General features: G+C 34.9%; 2 protein-coding genes across 2 annotated transcripts in view; one reads left to right on the top strand and one right to left on the bottom strand.

Annotated features, from left to right (window-relative positions):
* LOC108968782 overlaps positions 1–10991 on the bottom strand; it is a gene marked incomplete at its 3' end in the record, with an annotated part of 18333 nt that extends 7342 nt beyond the window's left edge. Inside the window, 1 exon segment of the mRNA XM_018933023.1 lies at positions 10244–10991.
* Positions 10992–21211: 10220 nt separating this feature from the next.
* Positions 21212–22612, top strand: part of LOC108968781 (helicase domino) — a 43800-nt gene continuing 42399 nt past the window's right edge. The window contains exon 1 of the mRNA XM_018933021.1: positions 21212–21471. The gene's annotated coding sequence lies outside the window, so the exon portion shown is untranslated. The remainder of the gene's footprint in view (positions 21472–22612) is intronic.

Below are 22612 nucleotides of genomic sequence, written 5' to 3'. Positions count from 1 at the left end.
TTGGCAGTCATAACTTCGAACGTCTATGTTTATTTAGAGAATTAGAAGTTATTTAGAGAAATTCGCATTAAATAGTAATAAAAATAAAGTGCTTTATTATTTAAATCAAAACGGAAATTCCTAATTTTTTAACGGTAATTACTTTCAATATGTACAAACACATACAAACATACGTACATACATAAGTATGTGTATGTACATATATGAAATCATGAAAAGCAAAAAATTCACCGGTTTTGATGGCTATTAATGAGAACAACAAGCAACGAAAAACAACAATAACAGCACACGTAGTTRCCGGCAAATTGGTAATGAAATTCTGCTTTAAATGCTATTATTTTTCACGCGGTAATTTGYTTGTTCTGTGTACATTGTGTATATATACACTAGGGTGGGTAAAAAAAAAATTGAAGAATATTTTGGCTTGGATGGCGGTATTTTATTTTTTACTTATGTATTAACACATAGAAAAATTCAAAACTCGTTTCAAACTACTTCCTATATATCATTTCCCTACCTAAACCGAAGTTTGAATAATCGGTTGTAATCGTATTTGATATGGGATATAGTTCTCCAATCTTGCCGTTTCCGACAAATGATTCTATTGATCATATTGATCAAAGTAATCCCACGTAGTAAACTTTATTCGGTTAACTCGAAAACTGACGAACAAATTTTTATGATCCTAAAGCACTTTGCCTTAAATATCGCTGGCTCGAAAATGGTTTTAGACATATAGTCTATTCGGCAAAGTTGTTCAGCATGATTCGTAGAACATTTTCCGCATATGAGATTTTTTTTAGATTTTTTGGCTCCCTGCAAATCGAYCCGCTCTAATGTACATATTTGGATGGCAATGAGATAATCTGCCGGCTAATATAAACAGGTTTAACCCAGATGCGGCAGCGCAGCAATCAAATGCGCTTACACCTACACAAGTACACATGTACGTAAATATGTTTATATGCATATTGATATACATATGTACATAGATGTTTGGTATTTATAAACTTACTAAACAATAAGCAAGCGTCTAAAAATAATAAACAGCTGAGAATGCTCTGCAGATAAGATTAAGGACTAATACGAATATTTTGCTGTAAAATTGTAAACATTTGAACACTTGTTGTTGTATTTATTACAAAATACCATCAGCTTCTTGGCAAAATAATAATAGTTTTTATTGATTGAGCAACATGAAATTTCCGCGCAACAAAACAATCATCCTCTCCTTCGTACTTAGACCGCCCGACGACAAACTACGGTATTTAATCAAAGTATCAATTCTCCGAAGTCCAAATTGAGAGCGAATACGAGAAGTTGGATTTTTTGAAAAGTCGACTAACGTCAAATTACATGGGATAGATCAGCTGACATCAGCTGATGCATAAGTCAAAGCTCGACCTACGTCCATGAAGCATTAATATTCACATAGTGATTTTCTYAATTCACAACAAATGTCGAGCAAAGAACAATTTAATACGATYCGATATCGGCGGTACCGTCAAAAGACCACCTTCTACTCTACAAGTCCCTCATTATTCCCGTCCTGCTATAAGGTGCAGAGGCACGGATAAGACATCATGATAAATCAGCCTTACGAGTGTTGGAGAGCGTATTGGCAACAGCGAATATCCGACCTGCCTGGAATTCGTCAGAGAGTTATATACGAGCTCGATTAGGTTCACCATACCCCATCAATAAGCACTCGTCTTTGATGGAGCTTTATTAGCAGAAAACAAGAGAAGCTAATATACCTTTCACAGGTGCATTTCTTTAGTAACTAGGTGTTCAGTTTATATGGAAGCTATATGCTATAGTAAGGCGATCTGAACAATTTTTTCGGAGATTATATTATTACCTGAAGCAGTAATCCATATCAAATTTTGTGATGATACCACGTGAAATGCGAAAGTTTTCCATACAAGCCCTTGATTGCGATCGTTCGGTTTGCATAGCAGCTATATGCTACAGTAAGGCGATCTGAACAAATTCTTCGGAGATTACCTTGTTGCCCTAGAAAATAATCTGTGCCAACTTTGGTAAAGATACATTGTCAAATGGGAAAGCTTTCCACACAAGAACTTCATTCCGATCGTTCAGTTTGTATGGCAGCTATATGGTATAGTGGTCCGATATCGGCAGTCCCGACAAATGAGCAGCTTCTTGAAGAGAAAATTTCATTTGCTAAATTTCGAAACGATATCTTAAAAACTGAGGGACTAGTTCGTATATATACAGATAGACGGACAGACAGACAGACGGGCATGGCTAAATCGACTCAGCTCAACATACTGATCATTTAGATATATACTTTATAGGGTCTCCGACGCTTCCTTCTGGGTGTTACAAACTTCGTGACAAACTTAATATACCCTGTTCAGGGTATAATAAAATGTGTAAGTTAATCAGAGCACTATTGCTGAGTTAAACCACATCGAAAGTTGTAAAAAAAAATAAACGTTATTGCCACATTACAATACTAGTGTTGCCAAATCCCGCCAACTTTTTTAGTAGCAACCTACCTAAAATATCAGAATAAAATTGTCAGATTGGATTCCTAAAATATTGTATGTTAAGGTATTGTACCAAATATAAGTATCAGCCCACATATAAATATTTTTTACTAACTATCAGCACTACTTAACTAGAATATAAATTATTTATAATTAGTAGTGGTGTTATTAGTAAGCTCGTAGCCTGCCAACCTAGTAGCAGCTGATAAGAATTATCAGCCGTTTTAGTAAATACGTGAGTAATGGGATCAAGCGGGACCAACACAATAAAAATCGGCTGCAAAACCGCTTATCTAGTATATTTAATTAGCTTATTTCACATCAACTAGCAAAAAAAATTACTAAATATTTTTGGTCTTGATTGCTGAGTTTAAACATCAAAATCGCAGTTTTGACAGAAATAAAAACGGAAGTAATTTTTGTGATCCAAGCAGAGGCACTTTGTCAATAATCTTTTCTGACAGATTAGCTGTCAGTGTRAAGGATTTAAAAAAGTGTTATGTTTCATCAATTTTACTAGTGAAATTTTTATTTCAAGTTTAGCTAAAGAACCTACTAGCGAACTTGTCCCTAACGTTAGTTTCCGAAACTGCCTCAGCCTCATTCTATTATTGACAGGACCGCATCTACCGTGTTATGACATTRCAGGTGTATGTATTTCTCTTAAACTCTATCTTCTGATGGCTAGTCGGCCTACCCCGACTATGCATGAGTAAGTGTATCAATAATAAATACTCAAATGGCACTTTGGTGTTGCTCCRGCAGACGCCACGTAGACATGTAGAGTGGATCTTAATTGAACTGCATGAAAACGGAAGCGAAAGATAGCATGATAAGTATATTTAAGGAAATTGTAAGTAAATATGTGAGCTACAGACATTGCAGGTATTATTCGTAAAATAAATTGAACGTAAAATAACAGCATGCCTAATATTTTCTTTAAGTTATTAGTGAAGCTGAATTGTAACTTGAATAAATATTGCTAACAGAAATAGTGAAGATGTGACAGGAGGCACATGAGAGTTAGCTCATTGTAAACAGTCCAACCTCTAGCACGTTTTTAAAAAGTGGTCAATGTCGGTAAATCTTTTGCAAGTAATCATTTATCATATAATACAAGTCAAGCCCACAGTTTGGAAGACGTAGGCCAAATTTAGTTTTTTTCTTGGGCATTAGCTTTCTATTTTTCCGTATTTGTCCGTAGAATAATTTCTGCCAAATGTTATTGAGGCTGGAACTCAGCTACGGGTTCAACAAAAATTTGGTTCACTAGGAAAATCAGTGCACCAGATGGATTTTACCCTGGAGGATTTTGCGTATTATAAAATTTTTGAAGAAATGGGCATGACCCTGCCTTATAATAGGTTTAATTATATAACTCCTAAGCCACTAAAGCTACAATATTGAAATTCACAAATCCTAAAAGAATCTCTACCGACTGTATGAAAATAGATGAACTCGGATTATAATCCGATATTATATATTACATGTATAATAGATATTATAGCGATATTATAGCGCTGCCATTTTTTAAATTCCATCTGATTCTTTCTTTTTTCCAAAATGCAAATCAAACACGGATGAATGTATCTTTACCAGAATAGTACGCTTGCAGTAGGCCACCTTATGAACAAAAAGTTCCCAAACCGGACCACAACTAATCAAGTCCCCAGATACCAAATATGTCAATAAGAGTTACAATTGCGAACTTTCTATCGAAAATATCAGTGAATATGTGAGATATATTATAGCAATTCGAAGAGAATCCGTGTGCATCACAGTTCATCTTTGTGCCTAAAATCAAGTGAAACCTTGCCCTAGATACCATATCGTCATCTAAAATGCAAAACAATGTAACATCACTTTTCATAAGTTTACAGGCCAAGGAAAAACGATGTAATAGAAACCGCTTATATTGCAACAAAATTTGAGTTTTGGTTATAAAATGGTTATATGAGGTAGTCGAAAAAGTCTTTTCGTATTTTGTCAATAGATGTGGTTTATCGTATATCTACAGTGCTACCAATCTCATGGTGGCATACCATATAGTCTTGGAAAGATGATATTTTAAGCTTCATGTAACAAAAAAAAAAAAAAAATTCGTTGAAAAAAAGTCACAGCTGCTCAAAAATGAGTGAAAATAATGGAGATATTCGAAAAAATTTTGTATGAATAGAAGAAGTATGCTACGCAAGCCACCAATGAAATTTTTGAAGTTTACGAAGACGATGCTGTATCAGTTCGTGTCGCACAACAATCGCTTCCGTTCCGGAAATTTCCAAATTTCGATTTACACTGATGAAATAATGTCTTTAGCGAAAAAAATGGCTTAAAGTGGTCGACCAAAATGGAATACGAAAAGACTTTTTCGACTAACCAATATATTGGTTATAGCTTACAGCCGAAGCTGAAAATATTATGCTACATACATATGTACATACATATATGTAATATGACGTAGCGAATCGTAAGGAATAAAAAATTCAATTTCGATTCTTTTCAGGATACGTTGTTTTGCATTTTAAATGACGATATTACTTATCTTTAAGGCTTTGTGCACCTTAAAGTATTTCCCTGGCTTTGATCTTGGCATAAAATGAGCGGTTACTCGCTTTGTTTATTGTTTCCTTACTTGTTTTCAGTTTCATCTTCATTGGTCAGAGAAAACGAATGCTGAAAAAAATTCTAAAAGTAGTTTCTGGAGAGTTTAAAATTCTCATAGTGGATAAATGTATACTTGTAATGTTATAATATCCATATAAATATTTACTAGAGAAGTATTGTATGAATATTTTCGAAAGTCACTGTATGCACGTTTCTGCACGCGAATGCAAGTAAAGCAAAAATCTCAAAAGCAGGGACATATGTAAGGTCTAGAATGAAAAGTAGACGATGGATTCGGGACCACTAAGGGCGGCAAAATTAAAAAAAAAATATTAAATAAAAAAAGTGTCAATACAAAAACATAGAAGCTTAAGGAAAACTGGTGGAAAGGCAAGCGTGGAAATAGTCAATAATAAACCCGCACACACACATATACATATAAATGTACAACAAATGTAAGGAAAAAGCAAAGGAACGTCTCCATTTAGTTGTGCAAGCAGTTAAATTGCATAATACTATCTATACTACATACATATGTATGTATATTTAAATATATAACCATGTAAGTATGTACTGTGTATTTGTACATATGTACTTATGTCATAATAAACCATTTGTAAAGGCAAATGAAAAACAGTTTTTCTACATTTGCTTTTCTTGCATATTCATTTTTATTGAACTTTTTCTATTGTTTTTGTTATTGTTTTTTCTTTTACTGATAGTAAAGTCGCGACTTTTTGAATATTTATTTACATTTCGTTCTAACCTTTTGTTTGCGCTGAAAATTTTCCATATTTTCTTTAGCTAGAAAATACTTAGGTATGTTGAATATTCTTCATTGTTGTTGTTGCTGTGATATACATAAGCATTGCGGATTGTCTTTTTAGTAATTGCCGCGCGCAAAAGCAAAACAAATTGTGAATTTTATTGATTTATAGAGTTGCTACATAGGTGTGTACGAACTCACAAGCATATGTAAATGGCACATGTGCATACATACATATATATGGTACATACATATATACATGTACATATGTATATACAAGTAGATATATATGGAATTTAAATTTGTTAGTATACGCGCTCATCAGCGCATTTTAAGTACACATACATTTCGTTTGCTCTCTTTATCAGTTCAGCAGCTACCAACAAGATTATTTGGCAACACTTATCACACCTATTTCTTTATTTCTTCTTTTTTGCTTTTCCTTTTTTTATTTTTATTAAGAAAAAAATGCGTCGCAAAATTGGTTTACTTTAGAGGCTGTTCGTTGGCTCATAAGGAAAGCACAAACAAAATTGCAATGTCAGGTGAAGGCAGCGTGGACTCGGCTGTATGTACGCCTGCATGTATGTATGTATGTTTGTATGTAATATGTTGCACCATTATACGAAAGACCGCGAACACGCCCATTTTTCGCCAAAATAATTTTATTAACATAAACTTAACGTCAGCTCGAGAGACTGTTATTTAAATACAATAGGTTGGGCATGGACGTAGATGCAACAGACCGCAGTTTTTCTGAAACTTCAAAAACCATTGTCTCTTCGAGCAAAAGTGGCAGAAAGCTTTAGTAAATTAGCATTTTCTAAATCATGCCCCACACTCTACGTTTAATGCCATTATTAGAAAACAATATAACAAAATTTATTGAATTTGATCTCCGATCTTCGCTTGAGTTGACAGATCATAGATCGATATAAAATCCAAATTATGTGGGCAGGTGTATTTTTCTACTCTTGCAACGTGTTGCCACACAGTATGACAGTTTTGTTCACCTAACGGTTGTATGTAAATATTCCCTAAAACTAATCGAAATATATTTAGAGTTATATACAAATACATACATACATCTTCTTCTTCTTCTTCTTTACTGGCGTAGACACCGCTTACGCGATTATAGCCGAGTTAACAACAACGCACCAATCGTTTCTTTTTTTCGCTACGTGGCGACCGAAGCCAGGTCCTTCTCCACCTGGTCCTTCCCACGGAGTGGAGGTGTTCCTCTTCCTCTGCTTACCTCGGCGGGTACTGCGTCGAATACTTTCGGAACTGGAGTGTTTTCGTCCATTCGGACAACATGACCCAGCCAACGTAGCCGCTGTCTTTTAATTCGCTGATCGAATGCGATATTCGCCGTGGCCAACGCGCAAAGGATTCCGTAGTAAAAACAAAAAAAAAAAAAAGAACTTTAACTTCGGCTGCACCGAAGCCAATATACCCTTCACAGGTTTATTTCTTTTAGTAACTTTGTGTCCAGTTTGTATGGAAGCTATATGCTATAGTAATCCGATCTGAACAATGATTTCGGAGATAACATTATTTCTATGAGCAATAACTCATACCAAAATTTCTCTTAAAATACATAAGCTACAATAACCAAATTCACCTAACGCAAATATTATCAGAACTCCTATCGAGAGTGTGAAAATGGATATAATCGGAAGATAACCCCGCTTTCTGAGAGCCGGTGTGGAAAGTGGACGATGGACCGCCAACTTTTTGGTGAAATCCCATATCGCGGGACTCGCTCGAACCGATTTCGACTTAGTTTAGTATTCCCATGTCAAGGTCCGAAAATTAGCGAAAACGGACTACAATCATGCCTACTTCCTATATAGCACTATTTTAAAGTCGATTGATTCTTTCACTTTCCAGTACACAAATCAGGAAGCAATTTATATACCGGGATAAAACTTTAACTTTAATAATTCCTTAAGAGTATCCTTCTGATCAAAAATTGTCCAAATCCAAATGAAATTCAGAAAGCACCCGTATAACTAATATCAGGATTTTCGAACATACGTCTGACTTTACTCCATATAATATTGTTATATGAAGGGTTAGCCTTAAAATTTCCTACAAATTTGTCATGTGCATTCTTAGAAAAATCGGGTTTAGAGCCACGTACTACCTCTCCGGTGTGAGTTACGACTTGGTTGCACTGGGCACTTTTGTATAGTGGACAATTCTGAAAAATATACGTCTAAAGTCAAAGCGATACAATACCTCGGATCTGTAGGAATTTAAAGATAAAAACTCAAGATTGTAGTGTATCTTCTATGGAAAATTTTTACAGGCCTTGGTCCAGTTCTTAATGTTAATATTAAGGACTAAAATTTTCAAGAAATTTTTTTAGGATGTTTTCAAGAAAATTTCGTGACGGGACTGAAAAAATTAATCGTTAAACAAAAAATCCTATTGTAAGGTACATTAATGAAACCCAGGGTTAATAGATGAAATCGGGTCAGTACTATCCCACTCCTATATACTACGTTTAAAGATGTCGGTTTTTCCAACAAGCTTTATATGCAGTTGCACCCGAACTTGTTTTCGTTTTCTATTACCTAGAAGACAATCGCCTATAATACTTGTTAAAATTAAGTACAAAAAATTAATCCAGCACGTTCGTTTTGTACTGCAGCATATACATACATACATACATATGTATATAGATTTTTAAAGTAGAGAAAAAATATTGAGAGTAGATAAGTCAACCTTTACAATGGGCCATTAGGCTTTTTCTACCAGCTTAACCGATGCGGCACATTGTAATACTTATTTTATTATTGGGCTCAAGCTACTACGGAGACGATGCTGTAAGCACTTCGTGTAGCACAACAATGTTTCATTCGCTTCCGTTCTGGAAATTTCGAAATTTTAATTTACGCTTAAATATGAAAGTTTCAAACTGATGGAATAATGTCTCTAAAGGATAAATGGCAAACAGTGTTCGACCAAAATGGTATATACATACATATGTACATATTTGTTCATTTATTTACTATTACAAATAAAAAAAAATAAGTTGCAGATTGATTAGAAATACGAAAAGACTTTTTCGACTACAAAATATATTTACTTTCAAAAAAGAACATTAAGGGAGGATAGTTTACTTAGCGTTTAAGCTTAACTTAGCCTTAGCAAAACTGAAGAGGTATGTATGTACATATGTATGTAAAAAAAAAATGATGCTTGACCCAATTTTATTGGTATCGAATGTACTTTCACAGGAATATAAAATTTCATTGATATTCCAAACTTTTGAAGTGCTCTCATTGAAAAACCCGTTACTGGGATTACCAATATTTTTGGAAAAAAATTCCCAGTAATATTTCTTCTATTACAAAAAAAAACTTTCGTAGCGCTCTTATAAAAAATGCATCTGTGAAGGTTGTACCGATTATCCACTTTTTTCGGGGGAGCTGTCATCAAAATCACTTAACGGTAAACTCAAGAAACGAGCTGCTTCCACGGTTTCGGAAAACAAGGAGATAGGTTTTAAGTGGGTTGGTTTCATTGGGCTTGCAAAGAGGTAATTGGTGTCATGCTTGGTATCATTAGATTCAGAACATAGCTTTTTTATGTCAAGGTCCATTCTGAATAAGTATAAATTTAACCTGCTACAGTACCCAGAATGAAGTGGCTCTAGGGTACATCTGCTATTCCCAAAACAGCCGGTTCTACAATACCGCAATTGACCCGGATTTCAGCCAGGCAAGGTCTGTTATTTGGTGGATCTAATTCTGTTGGCTTCGGTGAGTAACATGTTAATACTGTCATCTGTGAATGCTATTATAGCTAAGTGCACCAAATTTAACCTTTTTTCTAAGTGTCGAAAATGTCGCACACTAGCAGTAAAATTTTTACTCCAAATCAACGTCCTCACTAAAAGTAATTTAATGTAATAATAATCTGCACATACATATATATGTACATATGTATGTACAATGTGTTATTTACGCCGTGTCTTCTGGCGTCTAATGTAAAGTGCAAATTCCAGAATTTTCCAGACAAAATGACGAGCGTGGATTAAAGTAAACGTTAGTTGGCTTGCCAAGTCAACTAGAAACTGCACAAGAAGCAAAATTCGTACACTAATTTAAATTTGGTAAACAAAAGAAACAAGAATGTGCCTTAATAAGCAACGGTAGAGCAAAAAAAGTCTGCAAAAAGCGAGGTGATAAGAAGGTGGAAAGGTAATTCGACAAATTTATACAAACGACTTGTAACACTAAAATAAATTATTGGTGGCAATAATATTGCGCTGATTTTTTGCATAAATTAAATCCTAAAAAAATATAATTATAAGCAAACGAATTACACATATGTATGTACATACTTTTTTCTGAAGGTTAACTCGCTGCTGCAACAACACGTACTGCACACTGTTTACTTCGCCAGCGACACGAATTGTTATGTTTTGCGCGCCCGAACTGAACTTCGAGCGTTTGTTGGTAGCTTTCGACGATTTTTTTTCCAGCTGTTATTGTTGTAGCACGCGCGCACGTTTTTTGTTTGGGATTTTTTTCCTTCTTTCTATGACAAATTCGACACAACGTGGTCGGAAATATTTATTATTCTTCATACGCACTAAACAGATTTGTTGCGAATAATTTTCCTTTACGAATTTTCCAATTCACTCATGAAACACACCACAGACACAGCTTAGGAATTTCAAACACACATTTATACATTTATGTAAGTATGTTTGTTTTTGGCATATAAACAATGTATGCACCTTTCACTTCACCCAGTGGATTTGAGCGCTGCCCTTACGCATTAACACTTTTCACCAGCGCTTAAATTTGCACCAATTTGCAATTTTCACTGACTTTTCGAGTATTGCGGTTTTATGCAGAATGCATGCAGCGAAAAAGCACGAAAGAGAACGCTTAACTGGCACAGTGGAAATGCGCCTGCACTCAACACACGAAAAAGACAAGAATTATACAAAAAAATATTTCGTTTCTTTGATTAGCTAAATTGGAATATACAGTTTTTTATTCTTCTTTTGACTCGTTACGTATTAGACGATATGTACAGGTTGATATTCATTCACGTCGAACATGTGACGAACAACTGATGTGCGAACGAAGACGTTTTCTATACGAAAGCAGTCCGTGTGCCGAAATGTGTGCGCATATACAAGCTGTGTTTGCTGCCGCCGCTCACCAAACGTTGCGAATCCCTGACACGCTCCACAAACTCAGCAAAAGTAGTAAGTCAGCTGGCAAACAACAAATTGTATGAACGCGAAGAATGGGTAAGAATGACATACTCGGCACATACACACCGATGCACACATGCATGAGCAGGCGCGATGATGGTAAACAGTGTTGGTGAAAAAATAGCAGTATATTGCTTTTCTTGTAACAAAAAACGTATGCATGTACATACATACATATTTGGGAGTTAATAGTTAAGCAACTGAATTTGATACAATTTATTATATAGATTCCTCAATTGGTATAATTTTCATATTATATTTTGTTACTAGATTAATGCCACTTTATTAAGCTTATACCAGTTAACTTAGTTTATACCATTTATACCAATTGTTTGTTAGTTCGACTACTCTCGTTGGTTGGTTAAATGTTTGTGCCGTATAAAGTATTTTATACTAGTTTTTATCAAAGCGATTTATTTGATTTATAACATTTTATTTTTTTTGGAACTAATAAAAAAGTTAAGCAGCTGAATTCGTTGAAACATGTTATATAGATACCTCATTGAAGTGTATAGTTGGTTGATAATATACTTTTTTTTTGTTATGAGATTTATGCCACATTATTTAGTTTGTACCAGTTAGTTTAATTTATACCAGTTGTAGGTTGTTTCAGCTATACTCGTTGGTTAATTACTGGATTATGCCACGTAAAGTATTTTATACCACATTTTTCTATCTAAACAATTTAATTGACTAGTACGAGATTTTTTTATAAATAAAAACATTTGATTTTAACCAGTTTTTTATCAAAACATTTTTTTAAATTTATACCAGTTTTTTTATAAAAGAATTAAATCCAATTCCTTCTTAAAAATAATTTCATTTATATTAATTTATTTGATTAAAATACCTTATTATAGTTTATTTAATGTACTTACGTCTTATTGTTGTTTATGATAATTTATTTGACTCATACAAATTTATTTTAGTTATACCAGTTTGTTTTATTCCCACCACTTTATGCAATTTAGGCCAGTTTATTTAATTTGTATTTATCTATACCAATTTATTTTATTTATACCACTTATTTTTCTTATACCACTTTTTGTATTTTACCTTTATCTTAATTATACCAGTTTGCTTTATTTACACCACATTATTTTATTTATACCACTTTATTACATTTACATTAGTTTATTTGCCAGTTGTATATTACTAGTCACTAAGATATATCCAATCTGGCCTTAAGGGAATATTATTAAATACACCTGAGCCTTTGTCAAATCTTATGAAGTTCGCTAAAGACAATTCGGCCTAGAAATGAGGGCATATTTAGAGACATAGCCGAAACATAAATGCATCATTTCAATGGATTACAAGGGAATAATAATGGTCGGAAATATACCCAATTATTAAATAAATCCTCGTAAATAATTATTAAGCTTATAGTCAAGTAGATAACCCTTGATTTTCTTTCGAGTTCTTAGATCAATTTGCCAACATTCTATAGAAAACGTTGTTGGGGAAAAATTAATGCTATATGCATTGCCATCCGGATAGAGATGTTAAACGAGAAAACGTTTCCGCTCATTTAATCTAACTGCTGGCGAAGCTTTCTAACTTGTCTGATCTCAATTAGAGCACACAACTTTGGAAGAAGGTGGTTCTAGTTTTAGGACTGTTGAAATAATGCATTTATTTTAATTTTAACGTCTTACAGGCACCCATTTGGGACCGAAGAGTATAGCACTTCTTCATATTTTCCATTTTTTTTTATTGTTCCTGCTGACATGAATCTCATTAAGCTGCATCGCATGCTATTCTTTTTAGCGCCACTGTACAAATACATAAACAAATACAAATACGGAATTAAGCTTATACATATCAGCTTGTGTCTAGCTTGTGGAGAGCAAAAGTGGGCGCAAGAAAAAATAGAAAAGTCGCAACAACAACAAAATCGTTACGTTAAGATTTACTAACCATATTCGTAGAACAAAAATTAGCAACAATGTACATATAATAGCGAATACATATGTACAAATACATTAGCAATTAAATAGGTGACACTGATGATGTGTCCCCTAAAAAGAGTCAGCTAAAGAGAGTAAGCGAAGAGACAGAGAGAGAGCGCGCACGCGCTGCGAAGCGCAAATGCGATGTAGTGACACAGATAAGATGAAATGAATGAAGTGCCTTGAAGGCCAAGATATGACTAGGGAAAGGTAAAATTTGGAAAAGCAAATAGGAAACGGATTTTTGAAAAAGAGAAAGCACGAATTTCTCACGCTAATAGAGAGCGTGAAAAGATCAAACGCAATCGAGGTACGTAGAAGCGATCGCGTGCGGGGAAGATTGGGGAACAACACGATTCGGCAGCGGTCGTTAATGACAATGAATTATTAGAAACGATGACAAGTGTTTGGGAAATTAGACGTTTCGGTCAATACACAAGGGGTCATATTTGTTATGGAATAATGGCATACTGCCCACAAATTTAGTTTTTGTAGACCGGTGTAATGTTTGGAGATAGTTTCAATGGAGTCAGCCGTAAGGAGAAGTAGGGGTATTAGGCACACGCAGGAAAAAAATTAAGGTGTTGAGGGACACTTCGAGTATGTCAAGTACCCGATAGTAAAATCTAACCTATGCATAATGTGGGAAAATTTCCTTCATCTGGTTTCAGCCACCTTTAAATACATAGGGATTCTACAGCGATAATTTGTCAATTTTCAAGAGACCCATTATCACTATAACGATTTTGTGACTGGCCTTCAACTCTCATCTTTTTTGGACTTAGTCTTAGTCTTTTGTCTAAACCCTTAACCCCGAACCAACCATGGATCGGTTTCGCACAACTTTTACTCGTTAAACGGAGATGGCAACCTTGTGTAAAACTAAAACCGCTCGACCTTCCCAAGTGATATGACTTCGCGACATTGCCTCGCTTTTTGGGCTCTTGAAAAATTCCAAAAAGATCCGATGTTTTCGAGCTAAATGTTTTGTTCAGCGAAATGAAACTCAGTTCCAGCTCTATGGATACATAAACAAGTTAAATTTCCTGCATTAGGGCCGAACCCCAATCAGATGCGATTCAAGAGCTGCCATTTCAAAACAACGGATTGGTGTGGTTTGTGGGCCGATGGAATCATCGTCTCATATTTCTTCAAGAATGATGCCGATGAGAACATAATCGCCAATGGCGGCAGTTATCGCGCCATGATAACCGACTATTTGATGCCTGAAATTTAAGCTAGTGATCTCGGCTTCTTTGGTTTCAACAAGCTGCGCCACTTCCTACACAACGCATCAATCAATGGATTTCTTGGGAGAACACTTTAGTAAGCCGATAATGTCACGTTTTAGGCTGGTCGATTGGCCACCAACATCGTGTGGTATCACACCCACAGGAAAAAGGGTCTATGTAAAGTCTAAAGTCCATGCAGACAATCCCGTTTCGATTTAGGCCTTAGAATCATTGCCAGTTACCAGTCAAAATGTTCGAACGAATCTTCGAATATTGGACTCAACGAATGGACCATCTGAAACGATCCGCGGCCAACATTTAAAAGATAAAACCTTCAAAAAATAAATGGTAAAGAATGTTCTTTCCAATGATAATAAACATTCGACAATAAATTGGAAGTTTTTGGGCTTTTTCTTTAAAAACAAGAGAACATCGAAATGGATCACCCTTTAATAAACCTACATTCTTGGCCAAATCATCAAACGATTATAATAAAAAAAAGGAAAATAAATATTATTTTTTAATTAAACAAATTCAATTTCATCACCAAACGCGATCATTTTCGATACTCGCACTCATCAATAGCACAATAACGCAGAGAACCAAAATTAAAGGGCATAATGAGCATTAACGCATAAAATAGAAAGAGAGTGGAAAAGAGAAGTAAGTAGTCACGCAACGTGCCGGAAAATACTATCGTGATTTGCTTTGTAAAGACATAACACCTTGAAAATTCTCATGCGGTTCAAGTGCGCAGATCAACAACAAAAAGAAACACGTTCTGAGTGGGTATAAGTTTGGTGCTATTACTATAAGCAATACTGTACACAGTTGTTGCGTATGAAAGCAGACAAAAATAATACATTTAAATATAAAGCCTAATTAAAGGTAAATGATTTGGAATTTTGCGATTTTGCACTGCTAAAAATGTTTTGAGATGTTCAAGTACTGGGATTATGCATCCCGAAATAACGGGATTTCCGATCCCGATTTGCGGGATTGATTTATTTAATTTTCACTTGGCAGTCAAGGATTGTAACAATGTTTTAATATATTTATATCGAAAATATTCTTTTGTAAAATCCCGAAATTTCGGGATTTGTTTGTATAATATGGAATTATTCGAGAAATTCGAGATTATGAATCATGAAAAAACGTGATCCCGAATTAAGCGATTGTTCTTTTTTATTTTCACTTATCAATCAAAGATTGTCACAATATTTTAAATTACCTCAAAAATTTCCTTTATTTAAAATCACGAAACTTCGGGATTTGTTCATATACATACATATGTATGTACATAGTGGGAGTTTTTGCGTATCTCATACTATTATAAATGTTGTGTGACTGCAAGTACCGAGATTATGGATCCGAAAAAGAGGGTTTTCCGAACACGAACTTAGGTACTGATTTTCACCTGACATTAAAAAATTGCATGGAAATTTTCCTGTTGTAAAACGCCGAAATCCGAAATCAGGATTTATTTTGCTTGATTTGAAATTATGGTTTTTTGTACTGTTAAAAACGTTTTGAAATGTCAGTCCCGAAAAATGGGATTTCCGATCCCGAATTACGGGATTGATTTCTTTTTTTAATTTTTTACTTATAAATAAAATGTTTAACAATATTAAAGCATATCTCGAAGTTTTTCGTTTAAAAATCCCGAAGTCTCGGCAGAAAAAGTTACATTTTTACAGTATTCAATTTACCTTAATAATCAGCGATTCCTTTCCCTCGTATGTGATCTTCAGGAAGGTCTCCGAAAAAAGGTGTTTAGCAGTGAAAAAGATTTACGGCTTAAAATTATTAAATTAACTATAGAAGAATACAGAGAATGTGAGAAGAGCTAGTCAAAAGTGTGATTTCTGTCTGAATGGCGCCAACCCAAACAAAACAGTTGTTTTTGGACAAAATATAAGCTTTGGAGCTTCTTAAAAATCTAAATTACTATCAAAAATCTAATTCCTTCATTACCTCAAAAAGTATATTTAAGAAGGTTGTGTGAGGGATCCAGCCGTTTCAGAGAAATTTTTCTCATCCGCTCCGGATAGTTTCGAGAAAAACGTGTTTTGGCAGCCGATTACGATTAAGTTGAAAAATTCTTACCGAGTACAAATCCACTCATATATCTAAAAATAATTACACGAYCTTTTTTAAATTTTCGTAAAATATTATATTTACGTTCGCTACACAAGAAAACCTTTTTTTTTAATTTGCAAGAGAATAGAACCCCTTAAGTCAACTTAAGCCACTTTAACATATCATTACACTGCTATGTTATACCCACATATAGTGTACATATGTATTTACGCATATATATGTACATATATTTTATATTTTGTGCGTAATTGCCGTTTTTTGAAAAATTTGCGATTTTTTTGGCGGAATTCTAATATGCTTTACATACATATCGTTACCTAAAATGCAAAATAACGTATCATCAAAAAATTCGAAATTGAGTAGCCTATTGATTACGATCCRCTACTTCAAATTACATACATAATATAACATATGTACAACATTATCAGGTTCKGCGCTCATATATGAACCAGTTTTAACCAATATTAAATTTTTTTTTACTCTTCCATTTATTCGTGTTTCATTCACGCCACTGTAAATTTTCRAAAATGTTGTTACGTTATTTTACATTTTAGGTGACGACATGTACATATGTATGTATATACATGTTTATAAACATTATTCATTCGTGCTTTAGCTGTGATATCTCAGAGGTGTGCTTCCGGTGGCGGTTTTAATGTTTTGTTCTTCTATCAAAAAAGAAACAAGCAAACAGAATTGAAATTCTTAGGGAAGTACTTTCTCGTTTTCTTATCATTACGAGCTTCCTGTTCAAAATGTACTAATGACTTTTCAGTTCTACATAATTGGTGAAAGAGCTTAAAACATATTTGGAAGACAATGAAGTAATGAAATCATAATGAGATYTAATTATCGACGACTTAAATGCCACATGTACGCATGTCGGGTTTTTAGATGCACCATACAATCAGATGAAATTTATACAAACATATGTAAAGGGTGATCCATTCGTGGTTCCATACTTTTTTAAAGGAAAAAAAAACAACACATAAACTTCAGATTTAATGGGGAATGTTTATTATACTGATTTATGAGATGGTTCATCCGTTGTGTCCAATTTTCGATGGCATGTTCGAGTATTGCGATTGGTAAGTGGCGAATGACATGTGTGATGTTTTGCTCCAAGGCCTGAATCTAAGGAATTGTCCGCATAGACTTTAGACTTTACAYATCCCTACWGGCAAAAGTCTAAAAGTGTTGAAACCAAATATCGCYGAGATCACCAGCTTCCATTTCAGGTATCAAATAGTCGATTATCATCGCGCGTTAATGGTCGCCATTGACAATTACAYTCTCATCCACATCATTTTTGAAGAAATATGGACTGATGATTTCACCGGCCTACAAACCRTAACAAATCGWKGTKTTTTCAGGATGAAATGGCAGCTCTTGAATCTCTTCAGGTGGTCCTTCGTCCCAAATTCGGCAATTTTGCTTCTTTACATACCCATTGAGACAGAAATGTGCCTCATCGATCGAAGTGGAATCTTCTTGGAACTTTTCAAGAGCCCAGAGAGCAAAGCGATGTCGCTTGAAAAGGTCGAATGGCATCAGTTCTTGCAGAAGCTCCACGATCTCYGAATCTTTCATCTACGTCTGCTATATTTTCTTCACTGCGTGCTGGACCKGATYTATTCGGTCGAATATTATCTAATAATAAATGCTGGGCMCCAAGATGGGTGATGGTACAGCAAATAGTACGCTCGTAAGCCGATTATGTTAACCTARCCATAAGTTTTGCAAAGCGCACGAAATACACTATTTACAGAACTTGAATTTTCATAAAGTTGGACGATTTGTAAACGATATTTAGGTTTAAGTCTTTCCGTGATTAAATCTCAAACAATACTGAACAAAAATAACATGACTGCTTGACATGACACACGCGTGATCTGTCAAAAAAAAAAAAAACATCTCTACTCGGATTACCCGGTATATGTATTCACACAGCTAGACTTGAACCCGAAATCTGAAGCCGTTGGTTTCACTTTTGAAAAGTTATTAACTAATCAACCGTGCTTAGATATTGACAATAAGACACTTGAGATAATGTTTTCAATTCCTTGTCTTTTTTGAAATCTTCAGAGCCTCCATAACTTCAAATTTAACCGGCACTTGAGACATCGGTACATAAATCGAATAATAAATCTAAAATAAAATTATATTGCTGTTATATAGCTTCTTCCAAAACTAATTTGAATTAAAATTCTTCACCAGAGCTTCCCCAACTTCTTTGTTAAAGCAGAGTTCGAATTTTTAATAGTGACCGTGATAAATGGTATCTTCTTTTTCTTTGCCACTACAACCGAGAGTTGATCTGGGACGAGAACACGAAACTTYGCCAGTTGCCTGTATCCTTTGCGTGGTGACACGAGTTGTACAGATAAGTTGCTATGCACTTGGACCTTTTATTGAGTACGTGGGCGCCCTTGGTTCCGTTGTCCACCGATGTGTTTCGAATCGAAGGAGCGTTCCCGCTGGATCATCATTGTCCATGCGAACGACATGGCCTACCCATTTCATTCTTTGATTCTTTATGGGCTTMATTATATCCATGTCGCCGTATAGCTCATACAGTTCGTGGTTSCGTCTTCTCCAATACTTATCGCTCATGCGGACGGCTCCAAAGATCTTGCGAAGAACAGTTCTCTCGTATTCTCCAAGTGTTTTGTTATTCATGGCAACGGTATTTCCGACCTATTAACACTTGTATTTGGCGTATTTGTATTTGGAAACATTGGAGATCCTAAAAGGTATATACATATGTATATACACATGTGTACATATATCATACGATCAGCGTGAAACGCTGAGTCGATTCAGCCATGTCTGTCTGTCAGTCCGTCTGTCTATGTGCGAAATAKTCCCTAGCCATTGGAATATCGCTCTGATATTTAAACTTGTTTATTTGACAAGATATCTTCACGAAATYTKKGAGGGAGTATTGCTCACGGCAACGCTACAATATCTCAGAATTTTTCCAAATCGAACTACTATAGCATAAWGCTGTCATACAAACTGAAAGATCAAAATCCAGTTCTTGAACGGAAAGCTTCTTATTTGACGACATATTTTCACATAGTTTAGTATAGATTATTWTCTACAACAAATCTATGATATCTGAAATAAATTTCCAGATCGGACTACTATAGCATATAGCTGCCAAACTGAACGATCAAAATTAAATTCTTGTATGAAAAACTTTTTTATTTTACAAGATATCTTCCCGAAATTTAGCATTGATTATTTTGTAAGACAACTTTTTAATAACTGAACAAATTTTCCATATCGGACCACTATAAGATCTAGCTGTCATACAAACTGAACGATGAAAAATCAAGTCCTTATATGAAAAACTTTTTTACTTGACGACGTATCTTCACGAAATTCATCATGAATTATTTCCTAAGAGAACTCTATAACGTCTGAAGAAATTTTCGAGATCGAACGACTATAGCATATAGCTGCCATACAAACGGAACGATGGAAATCAAGTTCTTGTATGGAAATTTCTTTATTTCTGACCTTTTTTTTTGTTTCATTTACCGTTTTGCCTTGTTCTGTAATATTACAACTACATATGTATGTATGTATGACAATAATTGTCAAAACAATAAAAACTTCGGACAGAAATAAATTTACTTCCGATTGCTTGCTTAAAAATCTTGTTKAAACATTTTATAAAAAATTACTGATGTTTACAAGCTACGAAAAATAGGTAAATAGGTATTTAGATATGTCTATATGTGCATACATATGTATGTCTTCGTCCCAAATGAAGCAATTTTGCGTATTTGCACATATGTTTGTGCATACTTCCAACATAAACAATAACTACAGCGGAGAATAATGGGTGAAGAGCAACGACCTTAGAGGAGAATATATACAGCAACATATACATATGTAGACAAACTACATATGCATATATGTAGACAAACTACATATGCATGTACATATTTATATACTATATACATATACATATATTTAAATATTTGCTTGTACATACAATTTCTTTACGCATCTATATATTTATACATATATGTATGTACCATGACCAATGCGGACATGTCCCCAGTATTCATACAATTTTTAAAGGTATTAATATTGTTTATGTACAAATATTCTAAAACTGCGTCTAAACAAGTTTAACAGCAACAAAAACAAAACATATGTAAAAAATATTTATACAAATGTTCAAATATACATACATATATAACAACGGATTATTTTTTAAATTGGTTAATCATATGGCTAGTCATAATATAATAGTGGAAACGGCAATGCGGGAGAKCGGAACTACAATATGAGGTCAACAACTGAGAGAAATAGAAAATGTTGTAGAATAATGCTCGAAAGCGCGCTCACAACAAAACTAACAGTGTATAATGCTACAATAAAGAAATTAAAGGCTGTTATTAGATATTAAATATTTGCTGTACTTAATATATACATTCATATTTSTATGTATATATGTATGCATGTCTGTATATAAGTCAAGTGTTCGTGCTTAGTGTCATGTATGGCCGGCATATTTTGTTTTGTTAAGAATATGCCAACAAAACARAACACTAACAAAAATAGCTGTTCTGGTAAATTTCCAATAGGCGACAGTTGCGAAGCCAATGTATGCGACAGTGTTGTTTTTGCGCTCCACAAAAGTGATAGGTTTTTATATTTGCTTCTTTTTTCTACACACACTTTCTGACAGATTCTCTTTGTTTTTGTGTTTTTTTGCTAACTGAGCGCATTTTTGAGTTATCTGCGCTTACCATGTGCGGCACACACACACACACTCACGCATATGCACACTCTCAAATAACAAGAAAAAAAATAAAAATTAACTAGGGAATTTTGAAAACCACGTGGTGGTGCGGTGGTGGGTTATTTGACAGTTTTTGCTTCATACATACATATCACCAGAAACGGCTGAAAGTCATTTCGACACARAGTGAGGAAGCCGCAACATGTGCGTAGTGAGCAAAGTATTTAAATTTAATAGTAAAAAGCAGTGGARAGTTACTTGAGTGAAGCAGCCTTTGAAATTGCACTGAGTGTGGTGAGCAACTTGTTATATTTATTTATKTTAACTGGAATAATGTATTTTTTATTTTAAATTTTAATCTTTTAAATAAATGTGCGCTAACACACACTGTGAAAGTATCTGTAAGCGTTTAGTTGTGTAGAGCATGTGCTTTCGGTGCGATGAGCAGCCTAAAAGCAGGCAATTTTTTTGCGTTTTACTTGCATATTAGCGAACTGTTTACACAAAAAGTTGAAGCGCTGCAAGCAATAACGACAAATGTATGACGTGTAACACGTWTTTATTAAAAAAAAAAAAAATWCTCATATATTTCATCGACGATACGGGACCACTGTAGCTGCCACATAAACTGATGGATGAAATACATGTCCTTGCGTGGTATATTKGTTTATTGCCAAGGTAACTACACGAAATTTGACATAGATTATGATCTTGATCTAAAACTCAGCGATCCAAACGACGTTAGATCTCCCCGTTCCCACGACAGTCGGGTCTACGAAAACCGGAACGGACCCGGATTTTTATCCGGCCAAGGACTGTCAACTCGGCAGAATTTTGCCGTTACAACAACAACAACAACAACGTTAGATCTCCGAAAGCACAGCCCTTGGCCGGATAAATTCCGGGTCAAGTCAGACAAAGTAGAACCGGCTTTGTAGGAATTGAACATAAATAGATAATAGATAGCATAAGTTATGATGTTGTTTTTGTAACGAGCAGCTAATCCTAATTAGAAAGTTTGTCATCAAGGTCATACAAAGATAGGCTCAGGAAACGGGCTGTTTCGATGGGGTAGGACTATATGGACAGGGGTGTCAGATAAATAGGGTTAACATTATATACAAAGAGGGGGCTGGTATCTTGCGGGGACTCGTTTCACGCTGGACATATTATGGTGTTCAACATGGAAGGATCTCTTGATGCTCCTAGGAGGCGTTTCCGCTCCAAGCAGTTGACTGCAGGGATGATTTCTGTGAAAGCACAATAGCAATAGCAATTAGGCATCTTAACTGGTAGCTTAAGGGCTTCACTATGCAGGTGTTCTATGGGAGACATCAAGAGGCATCCTGTAGTAGGCCGGAGTGCAGTTTTCTGACAGCTTCCTCGTCTGCATTTCGCTGCAACCAGTCGACCATATTGGCGGGGCCTAGTTAGG

Source organism: Bactrocera latifrons, unplaced genomic scaffold (assembly GCF_001853355.1).
Source record: "Bactrocera latifrons isolate USDA-ARS-PBARC rearing strain unplaced genomic scaffold, ASM185335v1 scaffold_23, whole genome shotgun sequence".
NCBI classification, from domain to species: domain Eukaryota; kingdom Metazoa; phylum Arthropoda; class Insecta; order Diptera; family Tephritidae; genus Bactrocera; species Bactrocera latifrons.
This window is presented reverse-complemented; position numbering and strand designations above follow the sequence as displayed.